This window comes from Podarcis raffonei, chromosome 7 (genome assembly GCF_027172205.1).
Source record: "Podarcis raffonei isolate rPodRaf1 chromosome 7, rPodRaf1.pri, whole genome shotgun sequence".
In the NCBI taxonomy this organism is placed as follows: domain Eukaryota; kingdom Metazoa; phylum Chordata; class Lepidosauria; order Squamata; family Lacertidae; genus Podarcis; species Podarcis raffonei.
In genome coordinates, this window is record NC_070608.1 from 70483382 (window position 1) to 70496718 (window position 13337).

The window sequence follows — 13337 nt, forward strand, 5'->3', positions numbered from 1 at the left end:
TTCCAATTAGACTCAAACTCAATTGATTAAGTCTATTTGCATGGGGCATTGAGGTTTATTGCAGTGCTCAGTATTATGCTTTCTAACAACGAAGAAAACTCATGCTCATTACACAACTATTGAGACGGTGAGGCTTGTTGTACATCAAACATGTCTTAAAAGGTAGCTCAGAGGCAAACAATATGGTAGCTAGGAACACAATAATACCTTTATGGTGCTTGGATTTGAAACAATTATACCACTATTTCCAGATGTTCAAAATGCAAAGCGCACCAGGAAGAAAACAACTGCATATATTCTGTTTTGATTATTCAGTAAGGTGTTTGGGTCTGTGCAAAGCTGGGGTTGCCAAGGTGAAGGGGAGGGGTGTGATGTCACAGAAAAATTGTGTCGCTTTGAAATTAGAGGTGTGACGAAGGACAAGCAGAGGGAAGGGGAGGTGTTGCATTTAGGGAGGGATGCTGGGAGGAGAAAGGAGAACAAGAGGAGACTTCCATGAGATGATGGGCAGGCCAGAATCATATTGGGGTGCTAGCAGAAGGCAGTCTAGGAGAGATGGCTGGGGACCCAATGCTGCGCTGCTGTGGGTGACAAGCCCCTCTTGAGATGACCATGCTGTAAGGTCTGCACCCCCTCCATGCAAACTAGAGGTGTAACTATGTATAATTAAACCATATTTCTTCAAGATACAACAACCACATCTTGATTCTGAAAGGAAACACGACCCTGGGACTGTCTGGAGTCTTGTGCACCACTTGGCACAGATTGGGGTGTGTGTGTGTGCAAGCTTTGTAACAGTATCTTATGAGACTTACCTGTGAATATCAGTTGTTGGGGAGAAACAGTGGGAGAGGGCTATTACCTTTATGCCCTGCATGTGAGCTTCTTATTGGCATCTCTTTAGGGACAGTGTGCAAAGGATGCAAGATGGGATTGGGCTTTGGAGGGTGGGCGCCACTACCGAAAAGGCCCTCTGCCTGGTTCCCTGTAGCTTCACTTTTCTCAGTGAGGGAAGGACTAGAAGGCCCTCAATGCTGGATCTCAGTGTCTGGGTTGAACAATGGGGGTGAAGGCATTCCTTCAGATATACAGGGCTGAGGCTGTTTAGGGCTTTAAAAGTCAGCACCAACACTTTGAATTGTGCTTGGAATTGTACTGAGAGAGTCTTTCAGGACAGGTGTTATATTGTTCCGAGAGCTGCTCCCAGTCAACTACTTTTGTCAACTACTTTTGTCTACTTTATTTCCATTATGTTCATACATTACAAAAAGCTGCAAAGTAAAACACCCACCCACGACATCAACCCCCTGCCCCTAAATCGTAACACATGATACAAGGCTGAGTTGAGAGGTTATCTTTCTCAGAGTTGCGTTATCCAAAAGGCAAGTAAACAGATATAATTGAACCTCTGAGGAGCAAAACACATCAGGTGGAATATGGAGCACCCACACAGATTCAACAGCTTGCATCTCTTCCCGCTGATTCTCCTGCCAGCTTATCTAAGGAAGCTATGAGAGGCATCTGGTGCTCTGTGTGTGATCTGGCAATGCTCCAGAAGAATCACAGAAATCTTGATCTTCCCTTGTGCAACCATATATTTAAGTAGTGTTGTTTTTTAAAGCTAACAAAATTCCACACTGTATGCTCATTATGTTTTTGCCAAAATGGCTCCACAAGAACCAGGCTAAAAGCGGTATGTGGACACCTCTTTTAAAGAAAGAATCCAAGAGACACTGTCCAAATACTGTCACAATCTTGTGTTAACCAACAATTAAGGGGCAGGGGACTATCTATGCTGATAATTCCTTATATTTTCAGTGTCTGACCAAGGGGAAATAATGAGGAATTGTTTCTGGTTTTGTTTTGCTTTGTTTTAATGTGACATGGTTTGCTTTGTAAGCCCTATCAGGAAGTGAACGGTGTTTGCCACACTGCTGTTAATAATGTGGCATATTACATCACAAACATAAGCATGTTTTCTGAGGGTTTGTTCACATTGGAGCAAAACGAAGAACCCATCCCAGTGTTGCCCTGGACTCCCCTCCCTCCTTTAAATGTGCAAGGTTTTGATCCTTGCTATTCTAGCCCCAAGGGATGCGGGTGGCGCTGTGGGTTAAACCACAGAGCCTAGGGCTTGCCGATCAAAAGGTCGGCGGTTCGAACCCCTGCGACGGGGTGAGCTCCCATGGCTCGGTCCCAGCTCCTGCCAACCTAGCAGTTTGAAAGCACAAAGTGCAAATAGATAAATAGGTACAGCTCCAGCGGGAAGGTAAATGGCGTTGCTGTGTGTTGGTCTGGTTCGCCAGAAGCGGCTTAATCATGCTGGCCACATGACCTGAAAGCTGTACGCTGGCTCCCTCAGCCAATAAAGTGAGATGAGTGCCACAACCCCAGAGTTGTCCGTGACTGGACCTAATGGTCAGGGGTCCTTTATTCTAGCCCCAAGATCCTCAGTGGGGCTTATGGTGGTGCAGTGGGTCAGTGCATCTGGCTGTTATCCAGAAGGTTGGTGGTTTGAGCCCACCCAGGGGCAGCTGTGGGCAAGATTCCTGCATTGCAGGGGTTGGGCTAGATGACAATTGAGTCCCTTTTGACACTACAATTCTGTTCTCTGGTAAGTATGCATTGCATAGGTTTGTAGGACGTGCTGCAGAATGAGGTGGAGAATAGTGGGAAAGACTATTGAAAGTTGACTTAAGATTCACTGCCTGTTATTCTATAAAAGAGAACATGATGTTTTATAGATGGCACATGACACTATCGAAGATTGCCAAAATCTATAAGACCAAATCCAGCCTTTGCTGGAAGTGCAGGGACCCTTTCCCTTTACTCTCTTTGGTTTTTGGGGTTAAGTGTGTGTACCTTCTTGTTGGTTTGTTTGTTTACAAATATGCTTAAATAAAACAAAATAAACATAAAAAAGAATGTAATGTCCTGTGTGTGGTTCTTTTTTCTTTTCTTTTGAGAGAGATAAAACAAGGCATTTAAATGCACATCAATTGTATTTTGAGATAATTAAATATCACAGACTAATGCAGGAAAAGAACAAGACTGTGGGTTGCTGAAGTTGTCACTCTGACTTTTGGAAAGAGTGCTGCACTGATAGCAGTAGAGGTGAGGCCAGCAAGTACAGTATTGCTGTTCACTCTGTGCCAATTTCTGTTTACTTCTAAGAGATGGGCAAATGCCAAACTGTAGCCTTGCTTGAAAGTTGTTAGGTGCCTATTTTCCAGGGACATTCCTGGATTTACAGAAGCTTTCCTGTTTTCTGATTTGATTCCAGAATGCCCTGCTTTTCCTTAGGACGTCCCTATTTTCATTGACGAAATGTTGGAGGGTATGGAGTTATGTGGAGATAAGCAACTATACAACTGTTGGAAGACATCTGAAGGCAGCCCTGCATGGGAAGTTTCTTAACGTTTTATGTTTTATTATGTATGTATGTATGTATGTATGTATGTATGTATTTATGTATGTTGGAAGCCTCCCAGAGTGGTTGGGGCAACCCAGTCAGATGAGCGGGATATAAATAATAAAATGACTGTCATTATCATCATCATCATCATGGAACAGGATGCCCCTATTTTCATCAGAGAAATGTTGGAGGGCATGCATTCAGGGCCAGCCCTCCTATTAGGCAAAGCATGACAGCTGTCTCAGATGGCAGATACTGGGGAGCTAGTGAAGTCCGCTGCTTCTTCTGAGTCTTCCATCCAGCCATCCCCCTCTGTTGCCACATGACTTGTCCTAGCATTTGTGGTAGAGTCCACTATCCCACCCCCTAGTGTTGCAGTAATATTAAATTGCTAGTCTATTTGCTTTCTGTACCTGAAATGGGAAGGACCCACCATCTTATCCATCACTGCAAATAAGCAAAATGTTTGGGATTGTGCCTGGTGCCTTTTAAATTCTTGCTCTCTTTAAATATATATATATTCCTGATTTATGGTACAGTCTGCTTAGGCTCTGCTGCTATGTAAGCTCCATCCATTCAAATGAACACATGAACAACAACAAAAAATTGTCCATGATGGTATAGCAGCAATTCTCACTGATGTGCTCCCTTAAAAAATAGTGGAAAGAGAATAACAATTTCTGGACACAGATTGGCTAATAATAATAATAATAATAATAATAATAATAATAATGCTGTTTCAGAAAGCACCATGAGCCCGGATAGAAAGGAAAAGGCCTATAAGCTAAATGTTACAGAGAATATTTAAAATTATATGAACTGTGTGCATGCTCAGTAGCAAACAGGAAAACCTTTACACCAGCTGTTAGCTAACATTTGAAAACCAAATGAAGCAAACTTGGAAAAGAATGCACCAGATGGAGGAAAAATGCACACTGAGGGAGCTTTATCTGTCATTCTATCATGTGTGCTTATTAGCAATTAAATGTGGGTGTTATTAAAAAATAGATTTGCATGCATGTAACATGCATGAGGAAAAGTGCAATCTATTCTCGTTTACTTATCAGTTCTGCTGTTAAGACAGAATCTGGATTTGAACATCTTCCTTGCCTCTGACTATCTGTTATCAAACCAGCGCAGCAATAAATTCAAGTAGTTTCTAAAGCATACATAGAACTGAGCAGATTAAAGAAGCCATTTTTAATGCTGGATGAGCAATGTTCCCTGTGGTGCATTTGGGAAATGCATTGCACAGCTGAATAGCCGCAAGAAGCTTCACCCAATATGGTGAAATGCAAAATAAATCCTCATGAAAGGATAGTGATTGACGGTGCTCAAAGATTTTGGTGGAATGTAGGAAGCCTGACTGGCCACAAACTTTCCTCAAGTTCCTCCCATGCCATATAGGTCTACTTTAACATATCCCACTTTTCAAAGTGGCCTAGAAGACTACAATAACATCAGTGACAAACGTGCAAGTAAAAACAATGTCATGATACTATAACAGCAACCAGGGGCACTGACTTGGGCCCTAGTGTGCGTGACGTGATGCCTTGACGCCATGTTGCAATGTGACATCATGACATCATGCGCCCCATGACCTCAGAACCTGACTTCTGGTGGCACTGGTAGTCAGGTTCTGAGGTCCCACAAGGCCTTGGACAGCTTCACGAGGCACCAGATGTTGCATCGGAGGCCTTAAAATGTGGGTGCTGAGCACCCACAAGAATTTTTTGTGGGTGTTTGGACCCCTAGGGCCCCCTAGAGATGGCACTCCTGACCGAAATACTAATACCATCATTTTAAAGAAGCAGATATTAATATGACACTTATTAAGCATGAAACACTTGCTGGCGGGGGGGATCAGTAGGGACTGAAAATGAAAGAGGAAATGGTTCTAAGATGCACTCCAGAGGGAGTGCATTTCACACTTTTGGTCCTATAAATAACAAGTCTCATACTCTCTTTCTCTCTTGTACCTGATTGCTTGATCTATTAAAACTTTGGGATGGGTCTATGATTTTGATCTCAATGCTCAGGCAAGCACATATGCAAGTAAAGGTAAAGGGTAAAGGGACCCCTGATCATTAGGTCCAGTCATGACCGACTCTGGGGTTGCGGCGCTCATCTCACTTTATTGGCCGAGGGAGCCGGCGTACAGCTTCCGGGTCATGTGGCCAGCATGACTAAGCCGCTTCTGGCGAACCAGAGCAGTGCACGGAAACGTCGTTTACCTTCCCGCCGGAGCGGTACCTATTTATCTACTTGCACTTTGCTGTGCTTTCGAACTGCTAGGTTGGCAGGAGCAGGGACCGAGCAATGGAAGCTCTCCCCGTCGCGGGGATTCGAACCGCCAGCCTTCTGATCGGCAAGCCCTAGGCTCTGTGGTTTAACCCACAGCACCACCCGTGTCCCTTTACATGTGGAAGTAGATAGTTATTAATTGAACCTGGTCCTAGATAATTAGGGATTCAAAGACTGTTCCTTGCACATTAAATGGAGCCTGGGACTAATGTGGATTATAAGAGGTATTGCGCCAGTCATTGAGGCCTAGGTAATATTCTGGAAGTTACATTTCAGACCATTGGGAGTTTCTGACCTGTTTTTAAAGAGAGCCCACACCAACAGCATCATAGTCAGGGGTGCCAACCTGAATAAAATATTGGGGAGGGCAGGTAAGCCCCTCTCTGTGAAATCAATTACCTGACAAAGCACATGCACACAATTTGAGCATCAATGTCATCAACTTTGGAGGGCAGAGCCATCAAACATCTTGGGGGGGGGGAGGAGCTGAAGGGACCCAGCCCCTAAGTGTTGGCTCCTATGATCACAGTAGTCTGGCCTTAAGCTAAGTAGGACATGAATGAGTGATACCAAATCTGTGGTGGTGATGATGATGATCATGACCGTGATGTTTATTTACCTTTCGCTCCCTGTCTTCAAAGCAGGTGTGGAGGCTGAGCCGGTATTCAAACATGAAACAGACTTTTACTCTAAACCAGGCATAGGCAAACTCTGGCCCTCCAGATGTTTGGGACTATAATTCCCATCATCCCTGACCACTGGTCCTGTTAGCTAGGGATAATGGGAACTGTAGTCCCAAACATCTGGCGGGCCGGAGTTTGCCTATGCCTGTTCTAAACATTGTACTGAGTTCTAGAGCACTTGCCTGAACTTCTGCTAAAATTACAGAAGACCCATAGCATGTCTCTGTTAAGAAAATATTAAAATGTAAGAGAATTATGTGCTGGTCTTCACTCCTTCACAACCCAGCTTAATAAGAAAGAAAGAAAGAAAGAAAGAAAGAAAGAAAGAAAGAAAGAAAGAATTAAGAAGAACTCCTTTGTTGTCAGCACAGTTTTTAATGTTGCATAGAAATGAAATTACTACTGAATGTATATAGGTTTCCTTACCACCACCACTACCACCCCCCTCCCCAAAAAAGGAGGGAAAATGATGTTTCTCTTGTTTGCATTATGACTACATAATAACTTTGTATAATCACTGTAGCAAGTGCTGGAAAAAACCTGCCAAATCCACAGAGAGAATTAAGTGACTGCAGTGAATTCTCATAGTACTGCACCATTCAATGTTCTCCTTCCTATGTAGGTAGAAAATATATTGGTGTATGAAGAAAGGGCTCTGAAATCCAGATATCTTACTATGGAACATTAACAGACTTTAAAAAATATATATTAGCATTCATTTTCTTAAAAATATATCATTTTAGTGTTTCCCCCTCCTGGCTTCATTCAAACAACCAGATGGCTTGAGCATTTTGAATTACGAGCTGTTCACACTTTCCTGTCTTGCTCACTCATTTGACTTTAACACAGGAAAGGAAGACTCTGCTCCTTTCCCTTGAAGGAAAGGAGAGATATTAGAAACAAGTGAGGTAGGAGTTCACTCGTTCCTTTCTCCAAAATCACTCTTTTGCATTTTATAGCCCCACCATCAGTTTGGGTCTGAGTCCCCGTGTCCAATCACTGAACCAGCAAACCACAGTGCCTTCATGTGGGGCTGAAACTGTATGCTTCAAATAAGGGACGGCTGACTGTCCTGCTAGTGTTGGACTTTCTGCCTCTGTATCCTCTGAATTTAGCTATTTCATCTGTATCCCAAAATTTCTAAACAATTTACAACCATAATTTAAAATATACAAAAAGTTAAAGCCACAGTAGAATAGGCTGACACAAATTAAAACACATGCAACTTTTCTAAACATCTCGCTAAGCTTGTTTAACAACAACAACAACAACAACAACAACAACAACAATTTATTATTTATACACTGCCCATCTGGCTGGGTTTCCCCAGCCACTCTGGGTGGCTCCCAACAGAATATTAAAAACACAATAAAACACCAAACATTAAAAACTTCCCTAAACAGGGCTGCCTTCAGATGTCTTCTAAAAGCCAGGTAGTTGTTTATTTCCTTGACATCTGATGGGAGGGTGTTGCACAGGGTGGGTGCCACTTCCGAGAAGGCCCTCTGCCTGGTTCCCTGTAACCTCACTTTCTCACAGGGAGGGAACCGCCAGAAGGATCTCAGAGTTGGACCTCAGTTTCCGGACTGAATGATGGGGGTGGAGACGTTCCTTCAGGTATACTGGGCCAAGGCGATTTAGGGTTTTATTTCAAGGTCAGTACCAACACTTTGAATTGTGCTTGGAAACATACTGGGAGCCAATGTAGGTCTTTCAGGACCAGTGTTATATGGTCCCGGAGGTCACTCCCAGTCACCAGTTTAAATAAGACTGGCTGTGTCCTACCAACCTTAGCCTCCTCTCTCACCTGCTGGCTTTCTTACTTGCAGTCAATCAGGGCTGACCCTGCCTGTCATTGACACTGTCTTCACTTCCTGCCTTTTTACCCTACCAGTCCCAATGAGCAACAGCCACAAATGCTGAGGACCTTGGCATAACCCCTAGGCTCACCATTGCCCCAAACTGGTGAAGAGAAGGATGTCAACAGCAGTCTTACTATATCTGGACATTATTTGGATGGGAGACCTCTTGCAAACCCCTTGTTTAGCATTTCTGTGTATGAAACTAGAGAAAGAATGGTTCGTTTTTCCTCTTTCCAGAACTCTGGCCATTCTGCCTTGTCATTAAGTAACTGGAAATTGTTCGTACCTGAGTTTGCATGTTTTTCTCCTCCCTCCCATGCATTTTTCCTTTTGTGATATGTGTTTGACTATAATCATGAAAGTAGAGGCTGTATCATTTATCATCTTTCTGCATCACCTAAGAAAATGTATAAACAGTAATACTGATAATCAATTAATATCTCTGTTACACGTCAGTTATTTCCGCCGTAATTTTTTCAGGGATGGTACCTCACATTTTTACAGAGGAGCTGGTTTGTCTTTTACAGAAATCTTTAATGCCATCCAGCCATAGGGTTTTTCACCACATCCACAACAGCTTTTGAACTAACCTAAAGTAGTGTGGCAATGGAAACTGAAACTTTTAGAGAGATACACTTACAAATAATTGCAAACTGAAATGTTTCTAACTGATAGCATTGAAATTCCCAGATTTGCAAAGTTCTTCCTGCTTCTCTGACACTCTCCATCTGTTTCACAAGTCATTGTCTTTGAAGCACTAGGCATAGTTTTAACACTCAAAAAATGCTTTTGGATTTTCTCCCCATTCTTCTAGGAGATTAATAAGCCCCCTGTAGCCTTCGGTAATGCTTTAAAAACCATTTATGAAAGCAAGAGAACATGTAAATACTCTAAAGTATTTTATTTTCTCTTGTCAGAGCAGTTATTATCCTGTCGGTGCACAGCTAGCTACTGCACTTATTATGCACGATAATCATGCCTCTATTTTTAGGTAACGAAGCAATCAATGATTCAGATAGAAATACTAAAATGTAATTCATCTTTTTTCCTTCAATGTTCTCTTCACGCCGAAAAAACAAAAACACACTATGCAATTTGCTAAAGAGCTAGAAAAATAAAAGGGGGGGGGGAGTGTGTTCAGCAATAATACATAATCAACATTAAATAATATTTTGTATTTAAACAGTTCCTTTTCTGTGCAAAACTCAGAATTTTCAAAGGCTCTGTGCACAGGGCAATTAAAGTAGAGATGGATGAGTCAGTCTCTTTCTGGCCCATGTCAATTTCATATGTTTTCATCTGTAAGTCTACTCTATAGTGCAAGTCAATTGTATAGTCTGCATTTTTTAAAAAAAAAAATCCTTTGACATAGTATCTACATTTAAATACATATTTTAAAGGTATATTTAAATGTTTATGAACAAAATGTATTTATATACATATTTTATCTTGATGTCCACCTAGTTGTAGAATATACTTTTGATTCAGTTCACATTTAAAGGCAAATCTAACTAAAGCAATATGTGAAATGAAACACAGACAACCATCAAAATTCAGACTTATCTGAATTTTGTAATGAGCTCTCCAACCAAGCAATGAGGACAAAAATGCAAATACTTGTGTAAAGTGGATATCAAAACGCATATATTAGCTGCATACATTTAATATATCTGAAAACTGGTTTGCAAAATGAGCACATTAAGCAAAAAATGGATACAAAAATATGTCTAGTATTAGAGAAATTCATAGTAAAATGCTGATCAATTTTCATAAGGATATGATTGGAAAAAAAGAGAAATGAAAAAATGCAAGAGCCCTGGAATCCTTTTTTTTTTAAAGGAATATCAGATACAATGTGATGTAGCTCAAATGAACAAATGTTATGTCAAGAACCTGGTTATCTGGGAGCAACAATCTCTTGAATTCACTTTAGATACCGCTTTATTAAACATTTAAAGGAGAGAATGATGAACTTGCTTGTAATTAACATCACATTCCACATCTCAGTTCATCCCTCTTTTAGTTGGAATAAGGAGTCTTGCATGTAGTACAAGAGTTGGTATTATTTCTGATGGACTGGTGGATTTCAAAGCTTTAGTGAACATTTTTCTCTTTGGTGATCAGTAAAGCTTAGGTTGAGAGACAGGTTTAAGGTCACACAATGAGATTCATGGCTGAGTATAGGGTTGAACCCAGGTATTCCCTGTCCTAAGCTTGTACTGTCTTCACTAGGATTTACTTCCCCAACGTAAGCTCCCTTTGAAGACAATTCAAAAAGGCAGTAGAATTTGGTAGTCAAACTTGTAACTGGAGCCAGAAGGGATCTCATTCTCTCTCTCTCTCTCTCTCTCGTTCTTTTCCATTTACCCTACCTTTGATTTACAGAACAAATTCAAAGTGCTGGTTTAAACTTATAACACTTTATATGGCTTGGGACGCCATTGCCTCATGGAGTGTTTCCCCCCCTCTCACAGTATGAACCTACCTGAACCCTCAGCTCATCTTCAGAGATCCTTCTACAAGTGCTCCCTTTAAATGAGTTGTGGAGGGTGGCTAAGTGAGAGAGGGCCCTTTTTGTATCCCCCCCCCATCTTTGTTAGAGCTGGGAGATGCACTTGGCCCCAAGTCTAACAAATTTTCATCTAAAATCTTTTTAATACACCAAAGCATTGGAACACTGATATTTGTCTGGGGATGTTTAGTGTGAACATCTTTAGTTATTATTGTACATTCTGAATATTTGTTTGCTATGTAAACTACCCTTAGACCTCTGGGTATAAGGTTTAATAATAATAATAATAATAATAATAATAATAATAATAATTAATAATAATAATAGAAATGTGGCATGCTGTTCCTTCAAAGACTGCAAACCCACACATATAAATAAATCCACATTAGTGGGAAGACGGTATATCAATCTTTGGATGTCCTACATTTACATTAGGCGAAGCTCTGCTTCCTAATTTGTGGTCATCTTCTTGGGGTGGGGGGGAAGTAGTACAAGTGGCTAAGGTCTTTCTTTCTCTTTGTCATGTCTGAGTTTAAAGGCATAACATATCCTACAAATTGTGTTTCAAGTAATTATAATAATAGAGCATTGAACTTGAAATCTCTTTGTTCAATGCTCATCCTGTTTCTGCTCAGTGCTTAGGAATACACAAGCAAGCTTGACTCTTAAAGACCTTCATTATATCATTCCAAACAAAATTATTCAAACGTAATGTTGAAAAGCTGGGGGGGGGGAGGGAATGGCTATGCACCTTCACCATTGAGGCAGTATGCCTCTGAATGTCGGTTGCTAAAAACGACAAGAGGTGCTTGTAGTCTTCCTGTCAAAAAAATAGCCTCGCCTCCCCAAAACGTATTAGTAAGAAATACCCTGGAAGGAATTTTGTGTTCCTCTTTGAGGGGAAAAAAATGCCTTGTGTAACATTATTCACTGTCATATCAGGACACTGAGAATGCTTGCCAACACGAAAGGCTGGGAAGGAAGGAAGTGATTTATCTAATTTAATTCATGCTTAGCCCCAAGCCTCTTTCATTAACGAAGTACAGTCCATTTAAAGAAATGTTTGAATGTGAAGCCCGTTTCCTTCAGAGGTATCAACACATCTGATGAACTATTACGCATTCAGAAAGCTAATGTACAATAGTGGCAAATGTGTTCCTACAGCTGTTATTACAAAGCCCACTCCAATTTCCGATGCACAAGATAAAAATGACAACTGCAAAAAAGAAAGGGGGGAAAAGGATATCACCATAGAAGTAATCTGCTGCTCTGAGAGGGACAAAGGAACAGTTACAGACAGATAGCTATAGCATTTTCTGGATGGCCCTTTAAACAGAAGTGGCTTTCAAAATGGTGTTCTGTATCAAAGAAGCAATGGTGGTGTATGTGAGGTCAACCCTTGGGTAGGCAAACTAAGGCCCGGGGGCCCAATCGCCTGCTAAATCTGGCCTGCGGATGATCCAGGAATCAGTGTGCTTTTACATGAGTAGAATGTGTCCTTTTATTTAAAATTCATCTCTAGGTTATTTGTGGGGCCTGCCTGGTGTTTTTACATGAGTAGAAAGTGCATCTCTGGGTTATTTGTGGGGCATAGTTCACTATTATTTTTGTCAAAATATAGCCTCCCCCCCCCCAATTCTGAGGGACAGTGGACCGGCCCCCTGCTGAAACCCTACCCTACCTGCTATTTCCCTACTCCATATTACATTCACTAATTAGCTTTCTGGCCTGCAGGTTCTAACATTTATGTTTTGTCCTTTGTGCAAATGTGCAAAACTCTGAGAGTAAGTGACAGTATACCAAGTTGAAGCCAAAATCTTGGCTTTAGTTCCAGAAATGTGCACATGCACATGGTTACACACAGAAATACAGAGGACTGTTTATAATACAAATACTGGAATGAGAAAAGAAGAGCTTTGATATGTGATCAAGAAAATCTGAATGAATGGCTTTAGAGTAAATTAAAACTGTACTCTACCAAGGATCAATATGTTAAGACTATTATTGTGGCACAAAACTATTGGACAAAAACAACATGGTTTTTGCTGATAAGCAGGGAAATTAATGGACTTAAGGGCACTAGGGACTTATACAACGTGGAATATGGCACAGGGAGAGGGGGAAATATCAGAAATGTACCAGTTGAAGATCCAGTGAAATTCTAGAATTTATGTTCTGAAATGATACAAAGATCACTTACATTATAAAGAGTCATTAGCTATAAAAACTAGGGAGGAAAACTCCCAGAGCTTCTGGATTTGTATATGTCATGAATACTTTTTGTAGACTTATCTGCTTTCAAATATGCACAGATATACAATGATGTAAAGACCCATTTTGGATCATGTAACCTTTAGCTTTGGTCAAACTCATGTTAGTAGCTTTGAGAACACTGTCCAACCATCTCGTCCTCTGTCATCCCCTTCTCCTTGTGCCCTCAATCTTTCCCAACATCAGGGTCTTTTCCAGGGAGTCTTCTCTTCTCATGAGGTGGCCCAAGTATTGGAGCCTCAGCTTCAGGATCTGTCCTTCCAGTGAGCACTCAGGGCTGATTTCCTTCA